The sequence below is a fragment of the Magallana gigas genome, chromosome 1 (genome assembly GCF_963853765.1).
Source record: "Magallana gigas chromosome 1, xbMagGiga1.1, whole genome shotgun sequence".
In the NCBI taxonomy this organism is placed as follows: Eukaryota; Metazoa; Mollusca; class Bivalvia; order Ostreida; family Ostreidae; genus Magallana; species Magallana gigas.
Window position 1 is genome coordinate 12,211,666 of NC_088853.1, and position 14,611 is coordinate 12,226,276.

General features: G+C 33.8%; 1 protein-coding gene and 1 long non-coding RNA gene across 2 annotated transcripts in view; both read left to right on the forward strand.

Annotated features, from left to right (window-relative positions):
* Positions 1-14,611, forward strand: part of LOC136273138 (uncharacterized) — an 88,598-nt gene that overhangs the window by 14,992 nt on the left and 58,995 nt on the right. The gene's annotated exons all lie outside the window — the stretch shown is intronic.
* LOC136273132 (uncharacterized) lies at positions 1,896-3,391 on the forward strand. Its single transcript, XR_010711327.1, has 3 exons — positions 1,896-2,092; positions 2,499-2,626; positions 3,266-3,391. It is a non-coding gene; the product is annotated as an uncharacterized lncRNA (long non-coding RNA).

The following is a 14,611-nucleotide window of genomic DNA, read 5'->3' on the forward strand; positions in this document are numbered from 1 at the left end:
GAAACACTGTTAATGTGTTACCCTCGTATACAAATGATGAACGTATGAAATTTGTTCAAAGATTGTTAAAAGCAGAAAGAAGATTTATTTTTATGTATCTAGTGATTTTGTTGCAATATTGCAGCTAGTTGGTAGGTTGAGCATTATAGATTCGGCAGATCAACGCACGTGGTGTGGATTTATTTGTAAAAAGCCATACCATAGGTTCACAAGGGAATTGAAATAAATAAAAGAATGTTTTACAATAATAAGGGAAACACTGTTAATGTGTTACCCTCGTATACAAATGATGAACGTGTGAAATTTGTTCAAAGATTGTTAAAAGCAGAAAGAAGATTTATTTTTGAACTATGAAATTTCTTTAATTTTTGTAACCATGACGAGTTTATTCTCTTTTGAAAAGTGGACAGACATAGCCTACATCCACTTCTCTTCACAAGCCCTCATATTTTGATTATGGACAACGTGTAAATGTCGGAACCAAAGACGGTTTACGCTTCGGCCCATGTTTCGACTCCAGTTTCCCTGAATTTTCGTAACAGATCTACTATTTCTACATTTTAAACATAAATGCATCCATATATCACAAACAAATCACCACTAACCCGCTGTCATATCATTTTCTTAACTTCAACAATGTTTTAAAATCTTACTGTCAAGAACTATAGTGCAACAGTTTGGGATATTACTAGCATAAATCATGTAATAATGTATATTCTAATTTGTAAAAATCGTGACTCCCGGATTAAGAAAGCGATTGTAAGGCGTCACGTTACCGATTCATGTGAAGTCTAAAAAGAGAATTGTTTGTTGTAACCATTTCCGGAAAACGTCGCGCGCATGTTCGAGTTAAGAAAGTAATGGCTGACGTCAACAAGTTCAACTTCTGACCAGCCAAGAGTGAAAGGGAAATTTGTTAAAAAAGGTACAGCAAGCAGATCAAACCGTTTAAAATAGTTCAATAAAGTTAATTATGACCTGAGTAAAACCAGAGGAACAGAAGACTCGTATTCACGCGAAGTAGACGATTGCTACAATTATTCACAAACAGCTGACCATGATGTTTATTACGATGCGAACATCGCGCTCGTGGAGACAGTGGCAGAAGACAGTGATATTTCATGGAGGGACGGCAGGAGGATAGTTGGACTGAAGCATATGGCTGACCAGATGTTTTGCCTTAAGTGTTCTCACCCCCTTCACCTGTCTCATATCGTAGACGAAAAGATCAGTGGCCTAGGAAGCTTCCTACATATTCAGTGCCCCAGTCCCCAGTGTCTTTATATTAACACCGTAACCACCGGCAAAAGAAACGAGAAGGGTGTAAATGACATAACAAAGCCACTATAGGTAAGTTCGATAAATTACAATCTCAACTGTATGTAAAACCATGCAACCTACGAAGTCAGACACTGCTAAATTTATAAATGAAAATCCGATGTATTGAAATGTTTACAATACATATCAAATTTCAGTTAATGAATTATCACTCAGTCATGAACAGATGAATGTAAAACAGATAAGAAAAACAACAACCAATCAATTCAAACTCTATTAGCCATGCTTTGTATCACTGTGTAATGACACCCCCTCCTTCTCATGGCAGGCACATATACAATCTGGGTATATCCCTATAACTATTTTTAGACACGGTAGGATACAAAATAATGCCTTTTAGTAAAATAATCCCTACACTTGCAGAGTGTATATTCATATATTGGGACATTTTAAATCAGAATGCTTGACACATGTCAGAAAAGAGGATTTGCAATTTTAAAAACATGTGGCACAATTAAATTATCATTTGAAGAAAAGAATTGAAATTGCTTGATGTACACCCTTTCCAAAACTGAGAAATTCTTAACTTTTGCTTTCATTTACAGAGTTTTTTAAATACAGACGCATTTTGCTGGAAAACGAATCTGACTTCAAACCACAAAATTTTGACAGGAAATAGACAATTTGATGGGCTGTCATTTAAGAGGTCCTTCGTTGATGAACGAAAATTAGGGCCGGAGCTATGAACCATAACGTTAACATTACCGCCTATAGAAAATGCATTAGTGGACTATACCCATCTAGAGCAATACATGTAAATGACAAAAACTGCAGAACCCTTTTTATTGGCATTCAAGCAAGATTCATTTGGTCTGAGAAATTATTTTTTTTTAAACATAAAACACAGCAAAGATTCATATATATATTATAATATTTATTGGTATATATAACATTTATATATCACAGAATAAATGTGTGCAATCCAGTTGACTTGTTTGAAAGATATATACATCACTGTTGGGGATCTTGCATCTTATTAGTTGGCACACATATTTGCTGGCAAGGGGGTCAGGCCATTGATATCAATATTTGTTATTTCATCTAAACTTCCTTAATAAACTATAAGGCTAATTTTAGGACCATTTTTCATACATATATTTGTTCTCATAAATATGATTAATTTCAGTTATGAGATATTTCACTAGCTCTTCTTTTTTTAGCCATGATTCGCTCTGGAATGGGGCCAACCCACTTGCAGAATTTTTTAGCTGCATGCAACATCCCACCACCAAACCAATCAACAATCATAAGGCGAGAAAAGGAAATGTCCACATCCCTATTAAGTCAGGTAAAAAACAATTGATTTAAATTGTATAATTTTGGATTTTTTTTATTGCGAAATCCTAGAATTATATAAATACTAGCAGTCACAGTGGTTTATTAAAATTTGCTGAATAACAATTTTCGTGGATTTCATTGTTAAGTATATCCATGATATTAATTTTGATTATCACTTTATCCATTAAAAATTGTAGCTGCAGGTCTGTACTCCCGGTCTAAAGAATCAAATGGCTGACCTTGGAGGTCGTTCATACAAATTTTTCAGACAAGGAGATACAGACCTGAAGCTACAAAACATTTAAATCGATACCCTTGAATATTAATGAAACCACAATTGCTGTGAATCTAATAGGTAATTATATGATAATGACTTTGAATGGTTTCCCCTTGAGTGAACATTTTTTTCTGATCATATAGCCCTAGGTCTATCCATTTGAGTATTATAATCTTTATTCTGCCAAAATTAATAATATATTTCGACTTTAAGTGTTGTACGTATGGAAAATCTAAATTAATTGTTTGATAAACATACAAATTTGTTTACTCAAAAAATACTTTTTAATAAATATATGCATTCTAGCAGGTAAAAAAATTATTTTCAGTTTTTTTATAGGACATAATTAAACCATATTATTTATGTTTTAAGGCAAACAGTCGTGTGATAGAGCGAGAGATAAAGAGAAAAACAGCACAAAGAGCACCAGCATGGAAGCAAGCTTTGACGCAGCATGACAGACACGTGGATCTGGATGCCAGTATAACAGTAATACAGGTAATATGATATTCAACTTAATTAACAGAAATTATGTTATTATGTGTTTTGTATTTATGTGCTCATTATCTTTTTTCTTTGAATTTTATAAACCTGGGGCCCGTTTCACTAAAAGGCGTAAGATACGACGAAACTTAAGTTAGGCCTTAGGGCGTACGCCAAAATTTAGTCCGGCGTAAACTGCGTTTCACTTAGAGGCGTACGCCTGGCCGTAAACACAAGTATCGGATTAAGTTAAGGCCAGGCTTACGTCCTTGACAACGGGCTTATGCACATGTGCAGACAGATGATAAACAGTGGAAAGGAAGATAGATAGATAAATATTTAGATATGCAGATAGATAGATATTCTTTAGATAGATAAAAAGATAGAAACTTGTCAATTGTGTTTGCGCGCGCGCGCGCGCGAGGGAGAGAGAGAGAGAGAGAGAGAGAGAGAGAGAGAGAGTATTCAGGCATATTAATCCTGTTTAGTGACAAAATCACACAGCAAAACTTGCTAAACTGTTTTATTAAGGTCTTCCGTTTCCAACAGAAGACCTTACTATTATTGTGCTTGTTAAATTTTTAGGGTCTTCCGTTTCCAACAGAAGACCCTCTTGTTAAGGTCTTCCGTTTTCCAACGGAAGACCTTATTGTTTTCGTTCGGTTTCTTTTTCCCTATTATTTTTTTTCTTACGTATTTTGTGTACGCGATTTCTCAAAAACTACTCGGCCGACTTACATGAAACCTTCCGATCTGATAGATATTGCTCTGAACCTTATTGCAAATCTTTTTTAATGATGACGTCGATTCCGGTTTTGAGATATTAACGATTTAATGATTTTTGGAGGGTCGGCTTGTCCACGAAGGTTCTCATAAACTAAAACAGATATTGAGTTCAAAATTTCAGGAATGATAGATGAAAGATTGTAGATATGTAATAGGCGATTTATAATTTTTCAGCGCAAAACGCGCCGAAGTTCGGTAGGGCTCAAAAAATGAGATAAAAAAGCGTTGGGATTTTGCATGGTTTTCTTAGTTTATCTTTTTTCCCCGAAATATTTTGTTAAGACATGTAGAACAGAAAAGATTTATGTTTCAAAGATCTTTCATATGACATCAAGAAAAAGGAGCTGGCCCCTCAAGTTAGGGACCTAGAGTTCTTAAAAGTTATCGCTTTATAACTCAAACGTGGTTAAGATTTCGATATGGCTGTCGCTGCAAAAGTTGTTCATTATGATCTTATTAATGTCGTGACAATAATATTTTCTTCGGGTATTGCGTAATATGAGTGTAAAAAGCTAGACTTGTTACCATGTATTAGTGTTTTATTTGGCAAATAAACGGGGTGTTTGTGCGTATAACTGACATAAAGGGCACCAGTTTACATACGGAAAGTGTTTAAACATTTAAATTATTTTCTAGTGAAACACATTATTGATAAAAGAACTCATTCTTTGCAATGCCATTGAGTTCCTTTTAAAATCTAGCTGGATTCGGAGCTGCGTATGTGAACACCCTTGCCCGCGGCCGAGGAAATAGGTCGCGGCTGGACTAGCGAGCGGTCTGCCGTTATCTAATACACACGATTTGCGTCTTGCTGTAATGCACACACGTGTTTATTTATGTAGCTTCAAACACAAAAACTCCGATTTTATAGTAAATAAAAAATATTACACTTTTACCTTCTACGTATACCATATAAAGTGAGTAAATAAAAGAGATTACACTTTTACCTACTACCATATAAAGTGTACCAGGTTACATGCGGAAAGTGTGTAAACAGTTTAATTCTATTCTAGGGAAACACATTATGGATAAAAGAATTGCTTCTATGCAATCCATTTGAGTCGCATTTAAAATCTAGCTGGATTTCAAGCTGCATGTATGTAAACAATTATACGTATCCGATCCCTTGCCAGCGGCCGAGGAAATAGGTCGCGGCTGGACTTAAAAGCGAGTGGTCTACCGTTATACAATACACAAGATTTGCACCTTGTTGTAATGCACACATGGATGCAAAAACACAAAGAATTCCGATTTTAACGATATTAAAGAGTAAAAGAAAAACGATTATACCATTACCTACGAAGTAATGCTGTTTTTGTATCGTAATTGAAAAAAAATTAGTATGACTGTCATTGAATAAGGCGTTCTTTGTGATTTTGTCTATGTCATGAAATAGTATTATTGTTGGAAAATGAAATTCAGTAATCAGACTGCAAACATGTCAAACCCACCACGTTGGGTGTACATTTACATAGCACGGGCCGAGGAGATGCCGCGCTAATGGACAGCCGATTTGCTGTAGTCTCGGACACATGCTTTTCGTGTATATACGTTATCACACAATTGAAGGTTCATTCATACTTTGTTAAATTATTTTTATTTTCAGTTATATTGGTTAACGATGCATCAAACCAATGATTTAATTCAAAGTGCGTAAAGTAAAAACAAATGCGATCAATGAATATAATACAGTGTTTTACAGTCGTACTAGTTGAAACGTAAATACATTCCCCTGTGTCTATTTTTGACAGTTTGCTGCTGAGAATTTAATGCATTACATTACCTACTTCAACAAAATATAGGCGATATTCACAAAATGATTATTCCAACACACACATCGTAAGTATCTGTAATATGTGATAATTCATTTGGCTAACAAAATATCAGAATCTTTTTATGAGCTAAGAGAGAGAGAGAGAGAGAGAGAGAGAGAGAGAGAGAGAGAGAGAGAGAGAGCAAAAGTTGAAATATATTTAAAAAGCGTTCGAGATAAGGCAATGTAACATGCTTGCGGTAGGTGCGGGCACGATAAAACTTACCATTTTTAAACAATTTTTTTTATATTCAGGCCGTAAAAGACTAAGGGTCACACTATTCGTTTAACCTTTTTTCAATGGTAGTCTGATTCATAAAAAAGAATATTCATTGCTGATTTTATTCTTTTATTAATTAGATTTTATTGTTTGTTATTGAAATTTTATTCTGAAAGAATATGCGAGTTTTAAAAAAGATTATGTACATTCGATGAGTAAAAGTTTTGATTGGATTCGGACAGTTTACGATCGAGTAGAGGACAATCACATGATTAAAAATACTTCTTAGTAGATAAGGGAAATTTTCAAATCAAATGGGCTTTGCATATTCAGGCACAGTCTAATATTTAATACATAAATTATATATACTTTAATAAAACGTCTGTATGCTTTATAATGTATTTTCTGTCTGATTAGGACTGTTCTTTCCTAAAAGAAGCGCTCGGCGATCGCGTAAAGACCGTTCTGTAAAGTACAACACCTGATTGAAGTACTATATGTATTTTATAAAAGCGAAATTGTAGAGGTTATGGAGTCAATAAGCAAATCAAATTTGCCAATTAAGCAATAGCAGTTATCCAATGCCTATGATTGATAATTTTACAAGGTAAGTTAAAAACATGTAAATAGGAATTTTAAAGCACTACCCGTCCCCTTGTTAAGAGCTTCCGTTTACGACATTCCTTTCTTTTATTAACGATTTTTGTGCACGCATTTTCTCGGAAATGGCTCAAATTTTGTTACACGGCCCCGATAAGAAGACCCCTAAAATTCTCAAATATATCTATCAAGAGCGGTCTAAAATTTTAAACACAGGTTGCATGAATAACATTTAAGTTATTTTGTGCAAATTATATGTACATGAAATGACAATGTTCCTGTAACGTAACAAAAATTACACATTGTGAAATCTAAAAGTTTCTAAATTTATCATTGAAATTAATATTTTTAGACGACCCATGCAGTAAGTTCTGTAGCCGAGTCTTTCGTTCAACAGCGCATCGATTGAACATTTCAGCTTGGTTTGCAACAAAAGGGTGAAACGACCATGATATTTGACAGATTTGACTAAAAGTAGTTTAAAAGTTATAGATACAAAATACAAGTGCGATTATATTTTGTAGAAGAAAAAAATAATAATTAAAATCTACATTTGCCATAAATACAAAATTTTATCATGAGAATATTTTAACATTTAGATCCGCCGAATATTTCCATTTCTCCTCATGGTTTGGTGCCTGATTTGAAATTATAACGTTTCGAGGTATACTGAGGGGATGACAAACGATATCGGCAGTCTTACTCCCGCAGTTTTCTGAATCACGGCCTGAAACAAAAATGGGGTGAACTTATAATCTAATTATGGAAAAAAATGCGTATTTATTTATAACAAGACTTAACGGTATAAACTGAAATAAGTTGCTACTTTGCATCTATATTCACAGTTGTTTAAATCAATAGCAACGACAGAAAAAATTGGAATTAAGTATCTCGCAGAAGGCCGATCGATCGATAAGTGGCCGGACTACGGGAGATAACTCTAACTAATTATAAGCAGTCGGGTTTTTTTTTAATTGCGGCGGTGTACAGAATAGACAGGATCCGGATTGCACAACACTTTTTAAACAAAAATGTTAGGAAAATGTCAAGGGGCTGAATAATGTCGCCGGATTATACAGCATGCCGGAATACACAATATCCGGATCCAACGAGTATCAACATGTACATTATTTTTCATTGAAATATGGCTTAATTGACCGGGAAAACTACTGCAACGTATATTAAATTGCACACATACTTAGCATAACCATCGTTTGAAAGCGTACAATTGTTTTAATGAAAATCGGACCAAGCAGCTTTAACATTTAGATTTACATGTGTAAGACGCTTTATTAGTCATATGCATAATCATGTGCATGAATTATTTTTAATACCTTTTTACTCTCCAAAATGATCTCCAATTCCATTCACAACTATTGTCATTCAAAATCACGTTAAACAAAATTTCAAATTTTGAGTCGATCTCAACTGCTATATATCCAAGGAATCTATTGATTTTAACATGTGTTACGTAATTAGGTTTCTAGGGGTCTAACGTCCAAAATTTGATCACCCATATATCATTTGATATTTGATCTTTCATTCGATATCAAAAAAAGAGGGCTGGCCTCTCACAGTAGGGGACCAGAAGGCTCTTAAGTCTTTACTGAGATATATTTTTGAAAGATCATAAAAGCAGATATGTTATCTTATAGTTACGTATCCAAGTAATGCAATGATTTTACCATGCAGAACATAATTAGAGGTTTTTAGAGGTCAAATGTCCGAAAAAATTAATTACCCATATATCAGAAAGGAAAAATCTTTGGAAATGCAGTATAGAAGCAAAGATGCTCAAAATGATGCACAAAACAATATTCAACCTTAAAAAATGTCGTTAAACGGCCCTTATAGAAGATGAGGGATCGGTCCAAAAAACTTTCTTTCACATATATCTCAGGAACGATAATGAATTTCTAAACACTTGTTGAACAAAAGTGTTTAAAATTAGACGACCTTTCATTTGATATTAAGAAAAAGGGACTGTCTCCCTTAATTTGGGATCAAGATGGGCCTAAAGTCTCTTATCTATATAGTTATTTACTGAGTCATGTTTTGTAATAGGACGTCATATCACCTTCTAAAAATCGGACGGAAGACCTCCTCGTTGCTCGCAACGAGATCGTGTCTAGTTTTTCTACTGTTTCTTTCTATTATTATTAGGGTCTTCCGTTTCCAACGGAAGACCCTCTTGTTATTCTACGGTTTCTTTTTCTTTATTAAGGTCTTCCGTCTTCAGCGGAAGACCTTACTGTTTTTCTACGCGTTCTCATTCTTCTATATTATTTTTTTTTTCTTGGTAGGGTGAATATCTCTTTGCATCATACTTCCTGTCTGAAAATTCACTTCCGTTTCTGAATTATCTCCCTTTTTCATGTATTTTGAAACATGATATTGTCCACGCATCTCCTCAAAAACTGTTATAGTTAGGGACTTGAAATTTAAATGCAAGATATAGTGGTTATGGTGGATTTGCTTGCTTGTTTTAGATTTGACCAGAAGTCATCATCCTTGAAGCTCGCCCGGAACTGAAAATGTTGATGTTAAATTTTTTTGACAATTTTTACGAAATTTGAGATTTGATCACGAATATCTTTCTTCTAATCAATATTTTGCTAACAAATGTAGATCATCAAAAATTAATATATAAAAGATTTTTCAACTGACACCAAGCAAAAGGGGCTGACCCCTCATATTAGGGGCCACGATGGGTCTAAAGTCTTTTATCTATATCTCTTTAATGAAAAATATTTTGTAATGTATTATAGAAGCAAATATGTTTATCTTCCAGTTATCTACCTATTTTTGTTAAAAGATTTCTGATCTGTTACATAATTTGGATTTTAAAGGGGCTAGAAGTCCAACATTTTGATCATTTATTTCTTAAAAAGGAGAAATATTTTGAAATGCATTATAGAAGAGAAGATACTCAGAATAATATTCGTAATAATATTTAACCACCAAAGTTTCGTTTAATGGTATTTATAAGGAGATAAAGGGTCGGCCCCTAAAACAATCTTTCCCTAATATCTCAAAAACAGTAACAAATTTCTAAACACTTGTTGAACAAAATGTGTTTAATATTAAGGGACCTTTCATTGATATCAAGAAAAAGGGGCTAGCCCCTCAAATTACATGATAAGAGGGATCTAAATGTTTCAATCAAAGCTCTTATACATATATCAGAAAACAAAACAAGGGCGAGAAGTCCAATATATTTATGACTTATTTGTAAAAGAAAAAGAGGATATAGAAATTGAAGAAAAGAGTCTGTTTAAAATCAAAGGATTTTTCATTCTATTTCCAAATCATGTTTAGCTGGTAAATAGCAAGATAAAGGTCAAGCATGTATCTCAAACTCTAGTTGTATTGGGAATTTAGTATTTTTCGTTTAATATAGAAGTCACCGACCACCCCCCCCCCCCCCACCCTTCATAAAATCATTTAGTTTTTCTGGCCCAATTTTACTTGATCTTTGATCTCGGACCTTTAATTTCAACTTAGTACCATTCTAGATTACCGTACTAATTACCAGACCAATTCGTTCATTATTAACAGAGTTATGATCTTTTTGGCATTTGAGTTTTAATTTTCGTGTTTGACATGTACTGTAGAAAAAAATTCTAACTCCCGAGCCCTTCACTCAATCCTCATGAAATTTTGTGTAAATGTACCTCGGACCTCATTCCGTTTTTCTGCCAAATTTGCAGCGGGTTGAACAATTAAGAAGAAATTTCCGATATCAAGCCGAGAGTATAGCCTGTGTGGGGACTTAAAATTTAAACAGTGCAAGGGATGTAAGCAGCCGCGTAATATTCCTGTTGCATGTATATTTCTTGTTTTCCGTTTAGTCTGTATCTACGATAGCGTGTGAACTACTTCTGAATGTTAGAACTGTGGAAATTACTGTCATCCATTTTTTATGAATAAATTTACGTGTTACTGATTTCGTTATTTATACATTTATAAGAATTTTATCAATCCTGTTGATATAAAACAGTCAAACATAATAGTAAACCACACAAAAAAATCTCTACTCTGAAATACATGTGTAAAATGCATCAGTGTTTTAGGACTTCCCCTAATTATCGTTAACCGAATCCGAGATCCACACCTCAAAATTCTACTTTCGATTTATTTACGACGAAAATCAAGCTCGGTCCTTTTCATCCCCCTCCAGACACAAACACGCATTAATATTTCAAATGACCTCGCACTGTTACCAAACCTGAGTAGTGAGACATCTTACACGTTGTTTTTATCTCATACAAAAATTCAGCTCCTGTCCCGGGCGGAAACGCCCCAAATTCAAAGAGAAAATCGGGAATTATTTCGCGTCAGCCATGTTTTGACGTGAACCTTCGATGATGAAATATAGACTGGCAATGCCTGTCTGATATGCGCGATATATTTTTCGTATGATAGAGACAGAGGACCAGTCTACGATGAAATACTGTAATGACACCTGCAAAGGCTGTGTGTTCGAATCTCGCCGGAGCCAATATTTGTTCTTTCTCTCTATTTCTTTCTCTCCATTTTTTTTGACTTTCTAACTAAGATATTCAAAATAAAGGGGTTGTTAGACTGAAGTACAAGTTGAAAACACTCGTACATTAAGATTTAGACAAAAACATTCTTTAATTATTAGGGTCTTCCGTCTTCAGCGGAAGACCCTTCTATTATTCTATTGTTTCTTTTTCACTTTTCTTATTATTAAGGTATTTCGTTTCTAACGGAAAACCTTATTGTTATTGCTTTGTTTTTTTCCCCATTCTTCTATATTATTATTTTTTTTTCTTACAAATTTTGTGCACGCAAGATCTCGAAAACTACTCAATTGATTTTTACGAAACTTGTCGATCTTATAGATGACGATGTGAACCGTATTGCAAATTTTTATTATTGATGACGTCACTTCAGGTTTTGAGATATAGTCGTTTTGTCGATTTTCAGAGAGGTATTTTGTCGGCAGTACTCCTTTTAAACTATAGCAGATATACACTTGAAATTTTCAGTGATGGTAGACGGAAAATTGAAATTGTGCATGAAGGTTTAAAACCATTTCGATCGCAAAAAGCGCCGAAGCTCGCCTGGACCCAAAAATTGAGATTAAACAAATATCATAATTTTTTCTGGTTTTCTTTGTTTATCTCTTTTCTGAATAATATTTTGTTAAAACATATAATGTTAATTTTTTTTATATTTATAAGACCTTTTATTTGATATCAAGACAAAGGGGCTAGTCCCTCAAATTAGGGGACCAAAGGGCTCTCAAGTCTTTCATCTATAGCCCCTTTAATGAGATATATTTTGTGAAAGATTATAGAAGCAAATATGTTTATCTTACCGTTATGTATCCAAGCAGTGTCATGATTTTATAATGTGATACGTAATTAAAGTTTTTAAAGGTTCAAATTTCAAAACTTTGATCACCGATATCTCAGAAAGGAAAAATATTTTGAAATGCAGTATAGAAGAAAAGATACTCAAAATGATCTACTTAACAATATGGATTCTTCAAAATTTCGTTAAACGACCCCTATAAGGAGATAAGGGATCGGCCCCTTAAACGCTCTTTCAGAGATATCTCAAGAATGGTAACAAATTTCTATACACTTGTTGAACAAAATATCTTTAAAAGTAAATGACTTTTCATTTGATACGAGGAAAAAAGAGGCTGCCCCTCGAATTAAAGATCTAAATGTTTTCAACCAAAGCTCATACATCTAAAACAAAATAGTATCTAGCCCTTAGAATGTAAACCTTTGTCTTATATTTTAAATCACGTTTAGCCGTTAAATAGCAAAACCAAGGTCGTACATGTATTTTATGTTCTAAAACACACGGAAGACCTCCTCGTTGCTCGCAACGAGATCGTGTCTAGTTATTCTTTTTTTTTCTTTTTCTGACTCTTTTAGAGCGCTATTTCTCAAAAACTATCCAACCGATTTGCACAAAATTTTCAGGACGGATAAACCATGATCAGCGCTACATATCATAAAATTTTTAAATTATGACGTCACTTCCGGTTTCAGATATTGACGATTTTATAAATTTTTAAGGGTCACTTTGTCCACGCATCTCCTCCGAAACTAATCAAGATAGAAGCTTGAAATTATTATTAATATCTGAAAAAGGAGAAATATTTTTAAAAGCAATGTAGAACAAAAGTTGTTCAAAATAATGTTTTAAACAACATAATACCATTAATTTTGTTGTTAGTGGCCCCGGTAAAGAGTTAAAGGGTCGGCCCCTAAAATACAGTTGTTCAGATATCTCGATAACGGTTAACCATTCGTGAACAATTTTAGAACAAAATGTTTATATTAGCGAGACCTTTAATTTGATATCAAGAAAAAGGGGCTGACCCTCAAATTTGGGGCCAGAAGGGCTACTAAGTCTTTTTATAATAACTCTTTTCTGACCAATAATTTGATATAAATCATAAAGCAATCCGTTTTAAAATCGGACGATGCATTACAAAAATATTGGGATTTAAAAATTGAGTTTTCCGGAAATTTTGATTCCACGTTCTTGGTTAAGAAAATAGTGTTATGTTAAAAGTTAAATTAACTCGTACCTAAAATAATTCAAAAATTGTTAATTCGTACTTGAAGAAATTCGGGACTTTTTTTATTAAGTCGTTCTAGAAATTGTAAAGATTTCTGGTAATTCGTTCTTGAAATCATTCAGACATTGTTAAGTCGTACATGTACTAAGAATTATTCGATTTTTAAAATTTTTTTTTTTTATTTTCTTTGTAGTTGGTTTTAGAACTCTGCTTCTTTCAGGAACTTCTATCTTTACTTTCGACACCACCGGAAGACCCACTCGTTGCTTTGCAACGAGCTTTGCTCTAGTTATTCTTAACATTCTTTTTCTGCCTTCTTTAAAGCTTTATTTCTCGAAAACTATTCGCCCGATTTGCACTAAATTTTCAAGACCTATAGAACATCGGAGGGGATAAATGTTTTTAGTTAAATATTCTGTTGACGTCACTTCCGGTTTCAGATATTGATGATTTTATAAATTTTTAAGGGTCATTTTGTCCACGCATCTCCTTCGAAACTAATCAAGATAGAAGCTTGAAATTTTCAGGGATTGTACATGAATGTCTGTAGATGTTCACCCATGTTTTCAATTATGAAAATTGTTCAAGGCCTTAAAGCTCGCCTGAACCTGAAAATTAGCATCAAATTTGTTCACGAAATTTTTGCACATTTTCCGTTATACCGTTTGATGTATAAATATTTTGTTCAAACATGTAATGCAAGAGTTGTTCCAATTTACACGAGCTTTCATTTGATATCAAGAAAAAGGTGCTGGCCCCTCAAATTAGGGGCCAAGAGGGCTCTAAAGTATTCTTACCATAACGCTTTACTGAATAATAATTTGTTATAAATTATAGAAGCAAAAATGTTCATTGTACAGCTGTTTATCTATACAGTACCATCCTTAAGTCATATGTTAACTAATTAGGGGTTTCAAGGGGCCAGAAGTTCTAAACTTTGATGATTAATATCTGGAAAAGGAGAAATATTTTGAAAAGCATTGTAGAACAAAAGTTGCTCAAAATAATGTTCTGTACCATATGCTACCTAAAATTTTTTTGTTTATGACCCCATTTAGGAGAAAAAGGGCCGGCCCCTAAAACACATTTGTACAGATATCTTAAGAACGGTTAACATTTCGTGAACATTTGTTGAACAAAATATGTTTTTATTTGCGAGACCTTTAATTTGATATCAAGAAAAAGGGGCTGGCCCCTCAAATCAGGGGTCAAGAGGGGTCTAAAATCTCCTTATAATAACTCTTT